The 17,935-nt window shown below is 31.1% G+C and overlaps 3 pseudogenes; all 3 read left to right on the top strand.

Annotated features, from left to right (window-relative positions):
• Window positions 1-618: 618 nt before the first annotated feature.
• Window positions 619-2,972, top strand: LOC149518925 (putative CCR4-associated factor 1 homolog 11 pseudogene; annotated as a pseudogene).
• A 2,428-nt stretch (window positions 2,973-5,400) lies between these two features.
• LOC111281839 (putative CCR4-associated factor 1 homolog 11 pseudogene) lies at window positions 5,401-6,386 on the top strand (annotated as a pseudogene).
• A 9,255-nt stretch (window positions 6,387-15,641) lies between these two features.
• Window positions 15,642-17,144, top strand: LOC111281670 (putative CCR4-associated factor 1 homolog 11 pseudogene; annotated as a pseudogene).
• Window positions 17,145-17,935: the final 791 nt, after the last annotated feature.

Here is a 17,935-nt window from a genome sequence, read left to right as displayed (position 1 = left end):
AAAGTAGATTCTCGGTATGGATATTATCTGGGATAAGAGAGTTGAAAAGCTGTTGTTATCATAGAAAATGTATGTTGAACGAATGTTTAGTAAATTCAAGATGCAACATGCTAAATCAGTTAGCTGTCTACTTGCCAACTATTTTTATTTGAGTAAGAAATCTTATTTGGTGACTAAGAAAGAGTAACTTGCTATGTCTAGTATTTCTTATTCTTCTACAGTCGATTCTTTGATGTATCTTATAGTTTGCACACGACTTGATATTGCTCATGCAATTAGCATAATTAGCAGATTTCATTCTAATCCAAGAAATGTGTACTGGGAAACAATGAAATGAATTTTTAAATATTTGAGGGGTACTTCAAAAATGTGCTTGAGTTATGGAGTTTCACAATCAGTACTGATACTGACATGGTAGGTGATCTTGATGATAAAAAATTTACTTCAAGATATTTGTTCACTTTTATAGGAAGAGCTGTGTCTTAACAGTTTAAGTTATAAAAATGTGTTACTTTATCAACTATAGAAGCTGAGTATATTGCAGCAACTAAATCAAGTAAAGAAATGCTTCGGATGAAATATTTTTTTCTTGAATTGGGATTGAATAAAAAAGAGTATATGGTGTTTTGTGATAGTCAAAGTACTTTAGATTTGAGTAAGAATGTCATGTTCCATGCTAGAATAAAGTACATTGATGTTAGATATTACCAGTTACGTTCAGTGATTGAGGAACATCAAATGTTATTGAAGAAAGTTCACACTGATAGGAATATAACAGATATGTTGACTAAGAAACTTCCTAGGAAGAAGCTTGAGTTATTGAAGAAAGTTCACACTGATAAGAATATAGCAGATATGTTGACTAAGAAACTTCCTAGGAAGAAGCTTGAGCTCTGCAGTAACTTGGTCAGAATAAGTTCATTGGCCAAGATAAGTTTCAAATGAAACTACTATGATGATAAATCTTCTCCTAATGGGGTTGGAGGGAGAGATTGTTAGAAAAATGAGATCTAACCCCATATAATTGGGTTTGGACTAATCAAAAGCCATAGGCCTTGGTATTTTTTTTTACACAAAGCCCTAGCTACTTAATAAAAAGATGTTGAGCTATTTTAAGGTAGTGTTGCAAATCAAGAAAACAAAGAAGAAAAGAAAAAAAAAAAAGAGTTAGTTAAACAGAAGTCGATCCGTGATCCATTGAGTTAAAATTTTATCAGCAAGTTTATAATTCAGAGTTCTACATTCTGAACAGTGAATATCAAATTTGAAGCTCTCTAAGAACAAATCCATGGTGTATTTGTTAAGTCACCTATTTGATGAGATTTCTTCAATTGTCTCTCTTTAATTGTTGATTATCTCTAGTTTTAGTTAGAGAAGAACTTTGTATATCCATTATTTGATAATGAAGATTTTTTTGGTGGTCCATAGTTTTTTCCTCTACACTAGAGAGTTTTTCACTTAAATTTTAGTTTTTTTTATTTTTTGCGTTATTGATTGTTGATTGTTGTCTATTACTATGTGTTTATTACGATATATTGCTTCTGCATCATTGTGTTTACTGCTTTAAGCCCAACAAGTGGTATCAGAGCCAATGTTACGGCGGGTTTGAGTCCTAGTGATGTTGTTGGGGGAGATTACTAGCAGATCGGAGGTTGGTCACATCCATCAACTCCATGTGCTTGAATGTCGGTATTAAAAGGTTCGACTTGGATACAGTGAGTCTATGATAATATGCAAAAGTGAAACACCCAAGTGGGTGATGTGTTGAGTGAACCTGGAGTGTAAGCTTGAGGGAGCACTAAGACAACCTAGGCAACCAAGTTGAGTGCTGTGCCTTGGCCCAAAAGAGCACTAGAAATGTGATGTTGCCTGGCCCAAAGAAAGAGGTTGTCTAGCCCAAATGAGGTGTTAATATGACTTACTCACATGGGAGAGTCGAAGTGGGATTTGATTAGAACTTACAAGTGAACGGGAGAGATTGTTGGGATATGATTCACATATGAGTAAAGAATCTCACATCATTAGGAAATCTGAATAAGATATCTTATATATGCATAAAGGACTGAAGAACCTAATAGCTTTTGGGCTCAAATGGTGTCCAACATATATGTATGAGCTCTCTGGTGTGCTCCCATGAGCTCTAAGTATGACTTATCTCCCTAACAGCAACTTGTGATTTTTAGACAAGTTTTTGCAAAAGATTTGGAAAGTGAGTTTACGATAATCCAAAGTGCAATTCTGGAGTACCCTTTTGTCCCCATGGATTCCAAATTTCCAGGTACGATATTCAAGCCTTATAAAACGAGTCATCCAAGAGGCCAATCTTGTTATCAACTATTAGTACATGAAATCGAATGTCCACGGCTCAAAGATTATTTAACTAGGCTTAACCCTCGTTGATGGTGAAGGTAATCTGCCAGATTTTGGTACTCTTTTCTGTTATATATGGGAGTTTAATTTTAAAGATTTTGATATGGAAAAAGATTGTTATGTTAAAGAGTTTATTGCTTAAGCAATAAAGTATTGATTTTGTCAAGAATAAAGAGAAGGGTATTGATTCTAAGGACTTTTCAATAATAATTTTAAATTTTAAATTATTCAATTATTTTGAAAGGTTGAACTGAATTACCTTTCATGGCGCTTACGATTTTGGCTTTCTGATAAAAATTTTGACTCAACAACCACTAGCACCTGAATTTAAATTTTTCATGAGACAATTGGTTTCTTTCTTTGGTTACAAGATTTTCGACATCAAGCACTTCTTCAAATTCCTTGGCCTGGAGAAAGTGGCTAAAACCTTAAATGTGGATCATGTTGTTGGTTTGAGCCACCAAGCAGGGTCGGACAGTCTGCTCACCCTTCAGTGTTTTATGAAGTTTAAGAAATCCAATGTTTTTGAATGCAGCAAAAGACAGAGTAATCGAATGCTGCCTCCTCTCGCATTGTACCGACTGATTTCAACAAAAGGTTGACAATTTTCTTATTTATTTTTGGTGATTTTCTATAGTTTATAGTACTGTATTAAAATTTTTTTCTCAGTAAATCTCAATTATTCTTATGTTCATGATTGCTTGCTTGCTTGCTTGTTAAGTTTTTTACTAATATTAATTTGATTATTACAACTACAACAAAATTTATAAGTTTATCTTCATTGAAATTTAAAGTATTTAATATTAAATTTTTTTAAAATGTTAGTTCATATAAATAATTTTCTAGAATTTGACTTTATACTACTAAAGGATGCACATCAACTTAAAGCTAAATTTCAAGAGGTGCAGGACAGCTTCAAGGAACGGCATTAAAAGCATTCAGTTTTTGATTCTGTTGCACTTTATTATTCAAATCTGGAGTCAACACATGTTCAGACCATACTTTTGCTGTAAAGAGTTAAGTGATGGATGATTTTTTTGAACTCTGAGAACCAAAATAATTCATATTTCAAGTACACTTGCTAGATCTTAAGTACATTAAGTTAAATGATTTTTGACAGATAAAATTTTAGAGGTCCCAGTTGTGACCATTCTGTACATGATACTAGAACGAGTGATTCTCAACTGATTTAATGAACTACCTTGAGTAGGCATATCAGTCAAATGGTTTGATCACCCAAAGACACCACATTATATACATTTGCTCTTTTAAACAGGACTGATGACAGACCACATTTTCTAGTCCTCACTTTATGAAACCAAATCACATGTATTAACAGGTGGCCAAAAATGTGATCAAGACCTGGGACGAAATAATTACCCTAACTTAAGTACTTAACATTCCAAACAAATTTTCAAAGACTCAAATGTTAATTTGCTGAAGGCATGAACTTTCTTTCAGCAACTGATTGAACAGAGCCAAATTTCTTTCGTTTATAATCAACTTTCTTTCTGAATCAGTTTTACATCAGAGCCTAAAGATCTGAATAACAATATGTTTACATAGGATATAGGTAATCCATACTCCATGGTCACCTGGACAAGACAAGTAATATGCTTGCTTCATCTTCCTGATTTATCCATCATAACTTCTAATTGAAATCAACTTGTTCCTATGGGCCATTAGTTCCATCATAAATAGCTGCATATTCAAATAGTCAAATAACTTCCAAGAAACCAATACCTGTCTAGCAGCCAATATTGTTCCTGCGGCAACTGCATTGGCAAGCTTACACGTACACTGGAGCACTACACTAGGGAGTGCCGGAACAATATTCCTCCAAGCATCATCCCTAAGCTCTCTCTGCAAATCCCCTGTAAATGAAGCCTGCTCACACCGTTCCTTCACAGCCGAATCTGCCACCCTTAACTCAATCACCCTTTCAACCAACCACAACAAATTTAGTCATCGCCGTTTGCAAATGCAAGCCATGTATTACCTCCGTCTCATTATGATCCCCTCTAAAATCAGGGCTCGAATACTCCTCCAGACTCTCCTGAACAATCTTCAAACTCGTTTCGAATGCCCTTTCCAAAACCCTCCTCGCTGATTACCGCGAGGAAAAATCCCTCAGAAACTTAGCGACAAACGCTTCAACAAACGCCATATTGAGATGGTTATGAATCGCGGCTAAAATCAATCCGTGCAACGTTTCTTCACAAGAATCATCTTTACCCGGTGAAACTCTAGCGAGACGTTCCTTCGATTCCTCCTCACACAAGAAAGAGATCAAGCTTAAAACTGTCTTCTTATCCTCCTCCTCGCGCCATGGCACGGCTTCTAAGAATTTCACGCATGATTTTACGCAATCTTCGAAGAGTAATTGGCTTTGGTCTCAATTCCAAGCCATCCTATCAAACATAAATACTAGTTTAATCAAGGTTTTTTTTTTTTTTTTCCTTTTTTGAGTCGTTTTTTTTATGCAACTGATGTAAGATCTTGAAATTACTACAAACTAACCGTTATGATTCTTTCGTTTGACTGCATTGGACACAATCTGATAAGTAGATATAGAGAATTCTCCAAAAAGCTTAGTTGAGTTAAAATTATTATAAAATTTTAGTAATTGATAAAAAAATATTTATTAAAAAAAATAAAATTTAAATTTATAAAACAACTATATTTATTATTTTATTCTTAATTTATTTAAAATAAGGTTTTTTAAAGTCAAAACAATATAATTAACTTATTTTTATTAAGTTTAAAATTTATGATTTTTTTCAATAATAACTTTTTTTATTACACTAATTAATAAAATCTTCTAATTTTTTTTTCATAATTTTTCTTAAAATTTAAAATTAAATTTTTTAGAAAAAATTTTCGATAAATTTTATAATTTATCATAAATTCATATCAGAAGAAAGATAATTAAAGAATTTTATTTATAAAAAATTTTTAAAAAATATATAAAGAGAAAAAGTGGAATGTATTTAGAAGCTTTCCTAGTTACAAAAGAAGTAGGATTGAAACCCTTTCCTAGTTACTATAGAAGTAGGATTAAGGGATCTATAAATATGGCTGCAAAGTTTCACCAAGCAAAAGTCATTATAGTCGAACAAAAAAAAAAAGATGGCATCGTCTGGCAAGAAACCTGTGATTGTTAGACGAGTTTTTGCAGAAGATTTGAAAAGTGAGTTTGCGATAATTCAGAGTGCAATTTTGGAGTATCCTTTTGTCTCCATGGATACCGAATTTCCAGGTACGATTTTCAAGCCTTATAAACGAGTCATTCAAGAGGCCAATCCTGTTATCAACTACCAGTATATGAAATCGAATGTCGATGGCTTAAAGATTATTCAACTAGGCTTAACCCTTGCTGATTATGAAGGTAATCTGCCAGATTTTGGTACCCCTTTCTGTTACATATGGGAGTTTAATTTTAAAGATTTTGATATGAAAAAAGACCCTTATGTTAAGGAGTCCATTGAGTTACTAAAACAACAAGGTATTGATTTTGAAAAAAATAAGGAGAAGGGTATTGATTCTATGGACTTTTCAATGATGATTTGGAATTCTGGATTATTCAATTATTTTAGAGGACTCAACTGGATCACCTTTCATGGTGCTTATGATTTTGGGTTTTTGATGAGGATTTTAACTCAGCAACCACTACCACCGGAGTTTAAATCTTTCATGAAACAATTAGTTTCTTTCTTTGGTTACAAGATTTTTGACATCAAGCACTCCTTTAGATTCTTTGGCCTGGATGGTGGCCTGGAGAAAGTGGCTAAAACCTTAAATGTGGATCGAATTGCTGGTTTGAGCCATCAAGCAGGGTCGGACAGTCTTCTCACCCTTCAATGTTTTATGATGTTTAAGAAATCCAAGGTTTTTGAATGCAACCAAAGACAGAGCAACCGAATGCTGCCTGCCCTCGCATTGTACGGGCTAGATTCAACAATAGGATGACAATTTTCCTATTTATTTTTGGTGATTTTCTATAGTTTATGATGATGTATTAAAAAAAATTTCTCAATAAATCTCAATTATTCTTATGTTCAAGATTGCTTGCTTGCTTGTTGAGTTAGTTACTAATATTAATATAATTATTACAACTACAAGAAATATTATAATTTTATCTTCATGGAAATTTAAAGTATTTAATTTTAAATTTTTTAAATATAATAAATGTTACCATATGTAGTTCATATAAATAATTTTCTACCATTTGACTCTATACTACTCAAGGACCTTTCACATAAAATTAAAGGTAAGTTCAAGAGGTGCAGGACAGCTTCAAGGAAAAGCATTAAGAGCATTCAGTTTTTGATTCTGTTGCGTACATTGGAACATTGGGGAATATCCAGTTTTATGTACAAAATAGTCAGTTTGACTCTACACATCAATGCATCAGTTTAGTATATGCACAGAAGTCAACAGAGTAAACTAAACCTCCATAATCAAAGCATCCACCCACCAACACCATATGTCCATACGCATATACCCTTGCGAGCCAAGTATTGAAAGCTGTGAGTAAGTGGGGGCAATCTTCAACATTTCTGGTCAAGAAGCTGAGACATTGCATGCCGCAACAACACTTGTACACCTGATGTTTGCAGTAATCCTTTGTGAAAGTCATATGCATACCTGAACATTTTGTTTTATTAGATAGGTATATTTTGCCGGATACTAGCCTTTGAAAGAGTAGAGAAAGATTTGAATATCATGTTGAGGTCAATCTCATTGAAAGGCTGTTATGCAGTTTACAGTTTACTATGGTTTGGGTATAAATTGTCCCGGGGTATTGTCTTGTTTCGTCAAGGTATCCTTGTGAACCTCAAACATCCCGAGTAGTAATAATTTGGCAAAAAGATCTGTTAATTGCTAGAAACCTAATACCGTAACTTAGAATCTAGTTTCCTAGCTTAGCTTTTGGCGTTAACATACCAGCTTATTGCCTAGATGATCATATGATGGTCAAATCCGACTACAAAAATATATGTCTCTATTGGAGTAGTTGTTCTTACCCCCCCACTCTTCTCCTCAAGAAGGTACCTCACAATGTCTTTTCTCTAAAACAAGTGGAACTGCTTCATGTTTTTGCGAGATGAAATCTCTAAAAAAAAAAGTAACAAGGTTTCTTACAAGCTATTGGGTCTTAGATCAAATAATGAAGGGTTTTTTTTAGCCAGTGACTTCGCCAAGTGCCAACCATATTGATGTATCCATATATTTGAATTTGGTTAATTATCTTGAAAACTATGGGAATACAATACACAAACAATGTCTGTTTGAACTACCATTCTGCTTTTCGTTTCTTTCCCCCCTTTTGCAGATACCTGATTACTTGAATCATAAATCAGAAAGTGAAGAGTACAGCTATGTGCATTCAGGGATGGACTATTTTGATAGTGAAGATGGGGAGCTCACTTGGTTCATTGCTGCTGTGAGTGTGGGTGTTGGAATTGTTCTCAGCAAGTGTGTTGGAATTGGGATAGGAGTTGGTTTGCTGGTTCGTACCTACCATGGCACTACCCGCAACTTTCGAAGGCGACTACTGTAATCAACACCTTATCCTCGCTTATCCTTTTGCTAAATAAGTCCTCCATATTTTACCATGGGCTAACTTATTGGTGTTTCTAACATATTTCCTTTGTGTGGATTAGAAGCTTATAATTTGTGATTAACTGAGATAAGGCATGAATTTCAGCATTTCTTGCCTTTAAGTTTAAATAAGTAGATAATCTTGTTCTGTACTATGTATACTAGCTCAAATTAGGAAGCTTTCCTACATTTGATTTCACAAGAATGAGAATTCAGCCACATTTTAGTCTCTTCATGTGGTTATCTGTTCAGTCATCTGCCTTTTGTTTAATTTTGTGTGTTGGCTTGGTTTTCTTTTAGATAATGTTTGGTACATGATGATTACTCTAAAAACCATACTAATTTACACATAGTGATTAGATCATTGTGTTTTATAAACATTTAATGATCTTATGTGATAGTGATCTTAGATCACCTTGAGTAATTAGATTATTATCTTAAAGTGTGATCTAACTTTCATATAAAAGGGTAAAAAAATTTTATCATCGAGGTGAAATGATATGTAAATTAATAATAATCAATTTTATTCATCTAATATATGAATTAAAAATTTATTGTATTTTAAAATTGTAATTATTTTATATTGTAAGTTTTTATATTTTCAAACTAATATTTATTATAACAAGTTGAAAAATAATTTATATATTTTTTTAATATTTTATATGTGAGGTAATTTTTTGTTTTTCTTTTATTATGGATTTAATGGATTATTTTTATTTTCTAACTCAAATTTTTTTTACATAATTTATATTATGAAAATCAATTTATCTATCAATAAATATATTTATTAATTTAGTATTTTAATAATATTTTATTAAAAAAATAAATATTACTAATATTTTATAAATTATTATCTTTAAACTACCTTCAAATTATTAATTTATATAACTATTATAATATGCATGGTTATTTAGTACATTTAAATAAAATAATATTTTATTTTTAGTAAAATCAAATCCAATGATCTTTAATTTCTAAGAATTAATGATTGTTAATAAAAAAAATGATTTCAAATCACCAATTATTATCTTTATAATATTTTAATTACTAATATTTTACAAATTATTATCCTTAAACACCCTTAAAATTATTAATTTATATAAATATTATAATTTCCATAATTATTTTCATATTTTTAAATAAAATAATATTTGATTTTTAGTAATACCAAACTCAATGATCTTTAATTTCTAAGAATTAATTATTATTAACTAAATAAAATAATTTCAAATCATCAAATGTTAAAATTACTTTAATAATAAGATCATTCCAATGATTATAGTACCATAATGATATTCTAAAAAATATCAAACGTTAGTTTAAAAATGTTGACAACAATAAAGTTTAAGTGAAAAAAGAAGATAAGATTATGACCCAATATCTTTGCAAGTGGCAGGGTTGTCCTTGAAATTACTGGTTTATTGTTAATATAGGGTTATAAACTTGAGGGCTTCCAACTACGATCCACTTTTTTCTTTTCATATATATATATATATATATATATATATATATAAAACAAAATTTTTTTAAATATATATATGAAACAAAAAGCTTTAAATATATATATTGGAAATTTTTTGTTTCATATATATATTTTACAATTTTTTGTTTCATTTATATATTTAAAATTTTTGTAAATAAAATCACTTAATTATCTTTTGAATAAATTTTTGAATATTTATATCCGATAAATTTTATAGCTTACTAAAAATAAATTTTGAGTAAATTTTATAATTTACCAAAAATGAATTTTCGGAATATTATATAAAACTTTTCAGAAATTCATTTATGTAGAGAAAACTTATAAAATTTTTAAGGAAATTTATAGAAAAAAATTGTATTAAAGATTTTTATTAATTGATGTAATAAAAAATTATTATTGATAAAATAATAAATTTTAAAATTAATAAGAAAGAAGTTATTTTTGTTATTTTAACCTTAAAAAAAGAATAAAATTTTATGAGATATTAATTAAACTTTTCATCTCTTGATGCTAGGAAAGATGATGAAAGAATTACGAGGTCTAATCAACATTTTAGAATTGAGACTCCTTGAAGCTGGACAAATAATATTGCCAAATATTACATAATTTTGTCAAAAATTTAATATGCTAACTAGAGAAACCTATCATGATAAATAGATATATAGAATTCTTTTAAAAGTTTAGTTTAGCTAAAACTATTATAAAATTTTAATAGTTAATACTAATAAAAAATATTTATTAAAAAATAATAAATTTATAATTTATAAACAAAATTACATTTATTATTTTATCCTTAATTTATTTAAAATAAGATTTTATTTTATTTAAGGTCCAAATAATATAATTAATTTTTTTATTAATTTTGAAATTTATGATTTTTTAATAATAACTTTTTAATACACTGATTAATAAAAATTTTCCTTTTCTTAATTTTTCTTAAAACTTTAATTTTCAACTTTTCAAAAATGAATTTAAGGTAAATTTTATAACATATAAAAAATTCCTATTAGGATAATTTGTGAGAAGTATAATTAAATAATTTTATTTACAAAAGAAATTTTTTAAAAAAGAGAAGAGATGTAAAGAAAAAAAGTGGAAATAAATGGAATGTATTTAAAAGTTTTTCAAACTTTTGGCCATGGGCTAAGTTCGTGTTGATGCCGTTAGAATACATTTGCCAGATATGAACATGAGACTCATTGCAACGTTAACGCAGAGAAATCCCTTTCCTAGTTACAATAGAAGTAGGGTTACGAGATCTATAAATATGGTTAAATAGTTTAACCAAGGCAAAAGTCATTATAGTTGTAAAAGGAAAAACAATGGCGTTACCTAGCAAAAAACAGTTGGGATATGGTTCACATATGAGTAAAAAATCTCACATCATTAGAAAATCTAAATAAAATATCCTATATATGAATGAAAGACCTAAGAACCTAATAATTTTAGCTTTTGGGCTCAAATTGTGTCCAACATGCATGTATGGGCTCTCTGGTGTACTTCTATGAGCTATGAGTGTGGCTTATATCCCTAACAAGTTGTATCAAAGTGATGGTTATTTTGAGACATCAATATAAAAGTAATTCAAGACAGAAGTAAATTATGTTTGAAATCATATATGGTGATACAGGTTTCATGATAAAATTGACAACATCAAATTATTCAATTTGAAAACTTATGATGAAAGATCATTTATACTGCAAAAATTTGTATGAGTCAAATATGAAAGATGAAAGCTGAAAGAAGTTAGGCAGAAAGACGCTAGCTACAATAAAAAAATGAACGCTAGCAATAATCAAAAAATGAATTGATATCAGTATATTCTATCATGTAGCGAAAAGATAAATACCCACATTATTTGAGAAAAATTGACAACATTATATGAAAAAAATAGGTATGAATAAAGTTATGCTTGTTAAAAAACTTGTCACTTTATAGTACAAGGATAGATGATTGATTATAGAGCACTTAAGTGATTTTCAAGACATATTTAATCGAATAACTACTATAGAGCTTAAGATGGATAATGAAATGAAGGCATTGTTTCTTTTAGGTTCATTGTCAGACAACTCAAATACTCTAGTTATAACTATTCTTAATTTAGCTTATGATTATAAAGTGACATTAGAGATAGTAAAGGATAGTATGCTTAATAAAAAAGTAAGGCAAAAAGAAGTAGACCTTGGGAATCAAGCTCTGGTCACAGAGAATAGAGATAGAAACATCAATAGAGGTTAAAACTCAAAAGGTCGTAGTAAGTCTAAACATAGATCCAAGTGTAAAGATAAAGTGAAGTATTTTCATTATGGTAAAGCAGATCGTATAAAACAAACACTGTAAAATCTTGAAGCAAGAGCGAAAAGATGAGAAAGATAAGAGTTCAAATGATGGTAATATTATAGTAATAAATTTAGATAGTGATCCAATTACTTTGATTTGTACATATGATAATTGTAATCATGTTGGCAATTTCGGCATTGAGTGGATAATTGATACAGTAGCAGCATATCATTGTGTTTCTAAGAGAGAGTTATTTACAACTTACAAAGTAAGAGACTTTGGTTGCACTAAGATAAGAAACAAGAGTGTGTCATAGATTGTTGAGATTGGTGATATTGTTTTACAAACTAATACGGGCTGCATATTAACCTTGAAGGATGTCAAACACATTTTAGATATAAGAATGAACTTACTTACTATTAATGTCCTTGATAAGGAAGGATATAAAAGTTGATAAAATAATGGGCAATGAAAGTTTCTCAAAGGATTTATGATTGTTGTAAGGAAAAAAACTATGCTGCACAATGTATAAGACATGAATACAATTGAATGACAATCAGATAAATGCCATTGAGGATGATGCTTCAGCAAACTTGTGACATAAGAGGTTGGTATATATGAGTGAAAAGGGGTTACAAGTTTTGGAAAGGTAATCTCTTATTCCTTCGATCAAATGTATGTTTTTTGATTTATGTGATCATTATTTATTTAGTAAGTATCATAGAGTTTTTTTTCGTAAGAGTTCTTAAAGAAAAAATATATTGAAATTAATTTATTTTGACGTATGTGATCCCATTGAGGTTAAGTCATTAGGTGGTAGCAGGTATTTGTTACTTCTATTGATGATGCTTTACGTAAGAATTGGGTGTATATGTTGAAAAACAAAAATGAGGTACTGTAGTATTTTTAAAAATTTCATGCCATGGTGAAAAGGATGATAGGTTACCCTTGAAGTATATTTGGACTAATAATGGTGGAGAATACACATCCAAAGATTTTAAAGAGTACTATTCAAAGCATGGGATCAAGCATGAGATGACAGAACCTGAAACACTACAGCATAATGATGTAGCTAAAATGATGAATCATATCATTGTGAAAAAAATCATATGCATATTGAGGATGACAAAATTACCAAAGCCATTCTGGGGTGAAGCAATCAACGCAGCTTGTTATTTGTTTAACAGATCACCATTAGTTCCTTTGGGCTTTGGCATTTCAGAAAGAGTGAAAGATACTTCTTACTCTCACTTAAAAGTTTTCAGGTGTAATGCATTCATACATGTGCCAAAAGAGTAAAGGTCAAAGCTTAACGGTAAAGCTATACAAAGTGTGTTTGTAGAATATGATAATGAGAATTTTGGCTACAAGGTATAAGATCCAGTGAAAAAAATAATTAAAAATATAGATGTGATCTTTTATGAAAAAGAAGTCATAACAGATCTTAAAAAAATGAAAAGATTACACGAGTTATTATTGAGTGTGATGTTTCAACATCGATAAGGGTTCCACAAGAAAAAGCCACAGATAGTGAAAATAAGTAAGAAAAAAAAATTGGGGATATGAATAAGCTAGCCACGGTTAGTGATGAGCCAAATGCAATTAGTTTAAGCAGGAGAAATAATCTTTTTCACCAAAAAGTGTTGAGTAGGGTGAGCTACCTTCGGCATCAAATGGTGTAGAGTTTTATCCTAAGAGATCTACTAGAGAGCACATACCATCTACCAAGTATCCAAGTTCAGATTTTATTTTAGTTACTAGTGAGAAAAAGTTAGAGAGCTTCCAAAATGTATGCTACTCTGGATAGAAAGCATTAGTTAAAAGTAATAAAAAAAGAGATGGAGTCATTACGAAAAATTGATACTTATGATCTTGTTAAATTTCCAAAAGAGATGAGGCCGTTGAAAAATAAATAGGTGTTCAAGTTGAAAAAGAATGGTGACTAGCTAGTGAGGTACAAAAGCTCGATTAGTGGTGAAAAATTTTTCTCAGAAACCAAACATCGATTTTGATGAGATCTTTTCTCCAGTTGTGAAGATGAGTTCTATTCGAATGGTATTGAGATTAGTAGCTAGTTTAAATCTTGAGCTTAAGCAACTTGATGTCAAGACTACATTCTTGCATGGTGACTTACAAGAAGACATTTATATAAATCAACCTGAGGGTTTTGAAATAAAAAAGAAAGAGCACTTAGTTTGTAAAATGAAGAAAAGTTTGTATAGCTTGAAACAAGCTTCGTAACAGTAGTACAAAAAGTTTAATTCTTTTATGGTGAGCCATAGCTATAAAAGAATGATAGCAGATCCTTGTGTGTATGTCAAAATAATTTTTGATGGTAAATTCATTATTCTCTTATTATATGTTAATGATATGTTGATTGTGGGATAAGATGCTGGTATGGTTCACAAGTTAAAAGAATAATTATCTAAGTCTTTGACATGAAATATTTAAATCTAGCAAAGTAGATTCTCGGTATGGATATTATTTGGGATAAGAGAGTTGAAAAGCTGTTGTTATCATAAAAAAATGTATGTTAAACGAGTGTTTAGTAAATTCAACATATAATATGCTAAATCAGTTAGCAGTATACTTGTCAACTATTTTCATTTGAGTAAGAAATCTTATCTGGTGACTAAAAAAGAGTAACTGGCTATGTCTAGTATTTCTTATTCTTCTGTAGTTGATTCTTTGATGTATCATATAGTTTGCACACAGCCTACATTGCTCATGTAATTAGTATAGTGAGTAGATTTCTTTTTAATCCAGAAAAAGTGTACTGGGAAACAATGAAATGAATTTTTAGATATTTAAGGGGTATTTCAAAAATGTGCTTGAGTTATGAAGTTTCACAACCAGTACTGATGCTGACATGGTAGGTGATCTTAATGGTAAAAAATCTACTTCAAGGTATTTATTCACTTTTACAAGAAAAGCTGTGTTTTAACAGTTTAAGTTATAGAAATGTGTTACTTTATCAACCACAGAGGCTGAGTATATTACAGCAACTGAATCAAGTAAAGAAATGCTTTGGATGAAACATTTTTTTCTTGAATGGGGATTGAATCAGAAAGAGTATGTAATATTTTATGATAGTCAAAGTGCTTTATATTTGAGTAAGAATGCCATGTTTCATACTAAAACAAAGCACATTGATGTTAGATATTACTAGTTACGTTCAGTGATTTAGGAACATCAAATGTTATTAAAGAAAGTTCACACCGATAAGAATATATTAGATATGTTGACTAAGAAACTTCCTAGGAAGAAGCTTGAGCTCTACAGTAACTTGATCGAAATGAGTTCTTTGGCCAAGGTAAGTTTCAAATAAAACTGCTATGATGATAAATCTTCTCCTAATGGGATTAAAGGGAGAGATTGTTAGAAAAATAGGACCTAGCCTCATGTAATTGGGTTTAGACTAATCAAAAGCCATAGGCCTTGGTATTTTTTTTTACATAAAGCCTTAACTACTTAATAAAAAGAGGTGGGGCTATTTTAAAGTGGTGTCGTAAATGAAGAAAAGAAAGATGAAAAGCTAAAAAAAAAAATTGGTTAAATAGAAGTCGATCCATGATCCAATTGAGTTAAAATTTTATCAACAGGTTTATGATTCAAAGTTCTACATTCTGAACAATGAAGATCAGATTTGAAGCTTTTTAAGAATAAATCCATGATGTATTTGTTAAGTTACCTATTTGGTGAGATTTCTTCAATTGTCTCTCTCTAGTTGTTGATTATCTCTAGTTTTAGCTAGAGAAGAACTTTGCATATCTATTATTTGATAGTGAAGATTTTTTTAGTGGTCCATGGTTTTTTCCTCTACATTAGAGAGTTTTTCAAGTAAATTTTAGTTTTTTTATATATATTTTTTTACGTTATTGATTATTGATTGTTGTCTATTACTATGTGTTTATTGCGATATATTACTTCTGCATCATTGTGTTTATTGCTTCAAGCCCAACAAGTGGTATCGAAACCAATGTTACGACGGGTTCGAGTCCTAGTGATGTTGTTGGGGGAAATTACTAGCAGATTGAAAGTTGGTCACATCCATCAACTTCATGTGCTTGAATGCCAGTATTAAAAGGTTCGATTTGGATACAGTGAGTCTATGATAATATGCAAAAGTGAAACACCCAAGTGGGTGATGTGTTGAATCAACCTGTAGTATAAGTTTGAAGGAGCACCAAGATAACTTAGGCAACCAAGTTGAGTGTTGTGCCTTGGCCCAAAAGAGCACTAGAAATGTGATGTTGCCTGGCCCAAAAAAGAAGGTTGTCTAGCCCAAATGAGGTGTTGATAGGACTTACTCACATGGAAGAGTCGAGGTGAGACTTGATTAAAACTCACAAGTGAATGGGAGATATTGTTGGGATATAGTTCACATATGAGTAAAGAATCTTACATCGTTAAAAAATCTGAATGAAATGCCTTATATATGCATAAAAGACCCAAGAACCTAATAGCTTAAGCTTTTGGGCTCAATTAGTGTCCAACATATATGTATGAGCTCTCTGGTGTGCTCCCATGAGCTCTAAGTATGACTTATCTCCCTAACAGCAACCTGTGATTTTTAGACAAGTTTTTGCAAAAGATTTGGAAAGTGAGTTTACGATAATCCAAAGTGCAATTCTGGAGTACCCTTTTGTTTCCATGGATTCCAAATTTCCAGGTACGATATTCAAGCCTTATAAAATAGTCATCCAAGAGGCTAATCCTGTTATCAACTATCAGTACATGAAATCGAATGTCCATGGCTCAAAGATTATTTAACTAGGCTTAACCCTCGTTGATGGTGAAGGTAATTTGCCAGATTTTGGTACTCTTTTTTGTTATATATGGGAGTTTAATTTTAAAGATTTTGATATGAAAAAAGATTGTTATGTTAAAAAGTTTATTGCTTAAGCAATAAAGTATTGATTTTGTCAAGAATAAAGATAAGGGTATTGATTCTATGGACTTTTCAATAAGAATTTGAAATTTGAAATTATTCAATTATTTTGAAAGGTTGAACTGAATTACCTTTCATGGCGCTTATGATTTTGGGTTTCTGATAAAAATTTTGACTCAACAACCACTAGCACCTGAATTTAAATTTTTCATGAGACAATTTGTTTCTTTCTTTGGTTACAAGATTTTCGACATCAAGCACATCTTTAAATTCCTTGGCTTGGAGAAAGTGGCTAAAACCTTAATTGTGGATCATGTTGTTGGTTTGAGCCACCAAGTAGGGTCGAACAGTCTGCTCATCCTTCAGTGTTTTATGAAGTTTAAAAAATCTAATGTTTTTGAATACAACAAAAGATAGAGTAATCAAATGCTGCCTCCTCTCGTATTGTACCGACTATAGACACTGAATTTTATCCAGATCTACATTTTTTATAATCTAAAAAAATTAAAATTTTAAATAAAAAAATAAAAAAAAGACAAACAGAAAAAAAAACAAATTGGAAAATGTTGGTGCCAGTGGGTGCTGTGCACGGCACCGCTGGCCACCTACGTCCTGCCACTACCCCAACTATCATACCACCCCCTCGTCCAATCCCTTCACTCCATCAGCACACACTATCACCGTTTCTAACCTTATAAAACACTCGATTCTCCTTCTTTTTAGAGCTAGCTGAAAACTCTTCAGATATCCCCTCACCAGAACACCAAAAACATGCACCCCTACCAACAACCTCTCAGACAAAAAGAAAAAATCAAACAACCCCCCAAATACCCAAACATATCTACGAAAATACAAAAAAAATAAAAAAACAAAACACAGTCCTCTCCGTAGGGAGGAACCCAACGTCGAGCCACCTGTACCAAGAAAGAAGGGTATCAGTTAGCTTTAAAAAAAAAAGAGAAAAAAAATAATATCAAAAACTTCAAAACTTTATCTATGCGAATCAAGGTCGTTTTTGGTGAAAAGAGCACCGAATCTTAGCTCAGGAGGTTGAACGAAACCTCCTAGTCAGTTTTGAAGTCTTCGACTACTGACGACGATGGACTAGGCGACGACCGACGTGGTGTTCTAGCGGCCAGACGGCGAGAGTGCCAGACCTCTCCCAAAGCCCTCTCTCCCCTTTTTTTCCCTTTAAAATAGAAAACTGAGTTAAAAAAATCTAATTTTTATATAAAGCATAAGGGCAAAACGACGTCGTTTTGAGCATATGACCAAAACAACGTCGTTTCAAGCGTAGATGATCCGCG

This window comes from Durio zibethinus, chromosome 5, assembly GCF_047325235.1.
Source record: "Durio zibethinus cultivar Kanyao isolate XHJ-2024 chromosome 5, ASM4732523v1, whole genome shotgun sequence".
NCBI classification, from domain to species: domain Eukaryota; kingdom Viridiplantae; phylum Streptophyta; class Magnoliopsida; order Malvales; family Malvaceae; genus Durio; species Durio zibethinus.
Note: the sequence above shows the minus strand (reverse complement) of the source record. Positions and strands in the feature narration are given on the sequence as shown.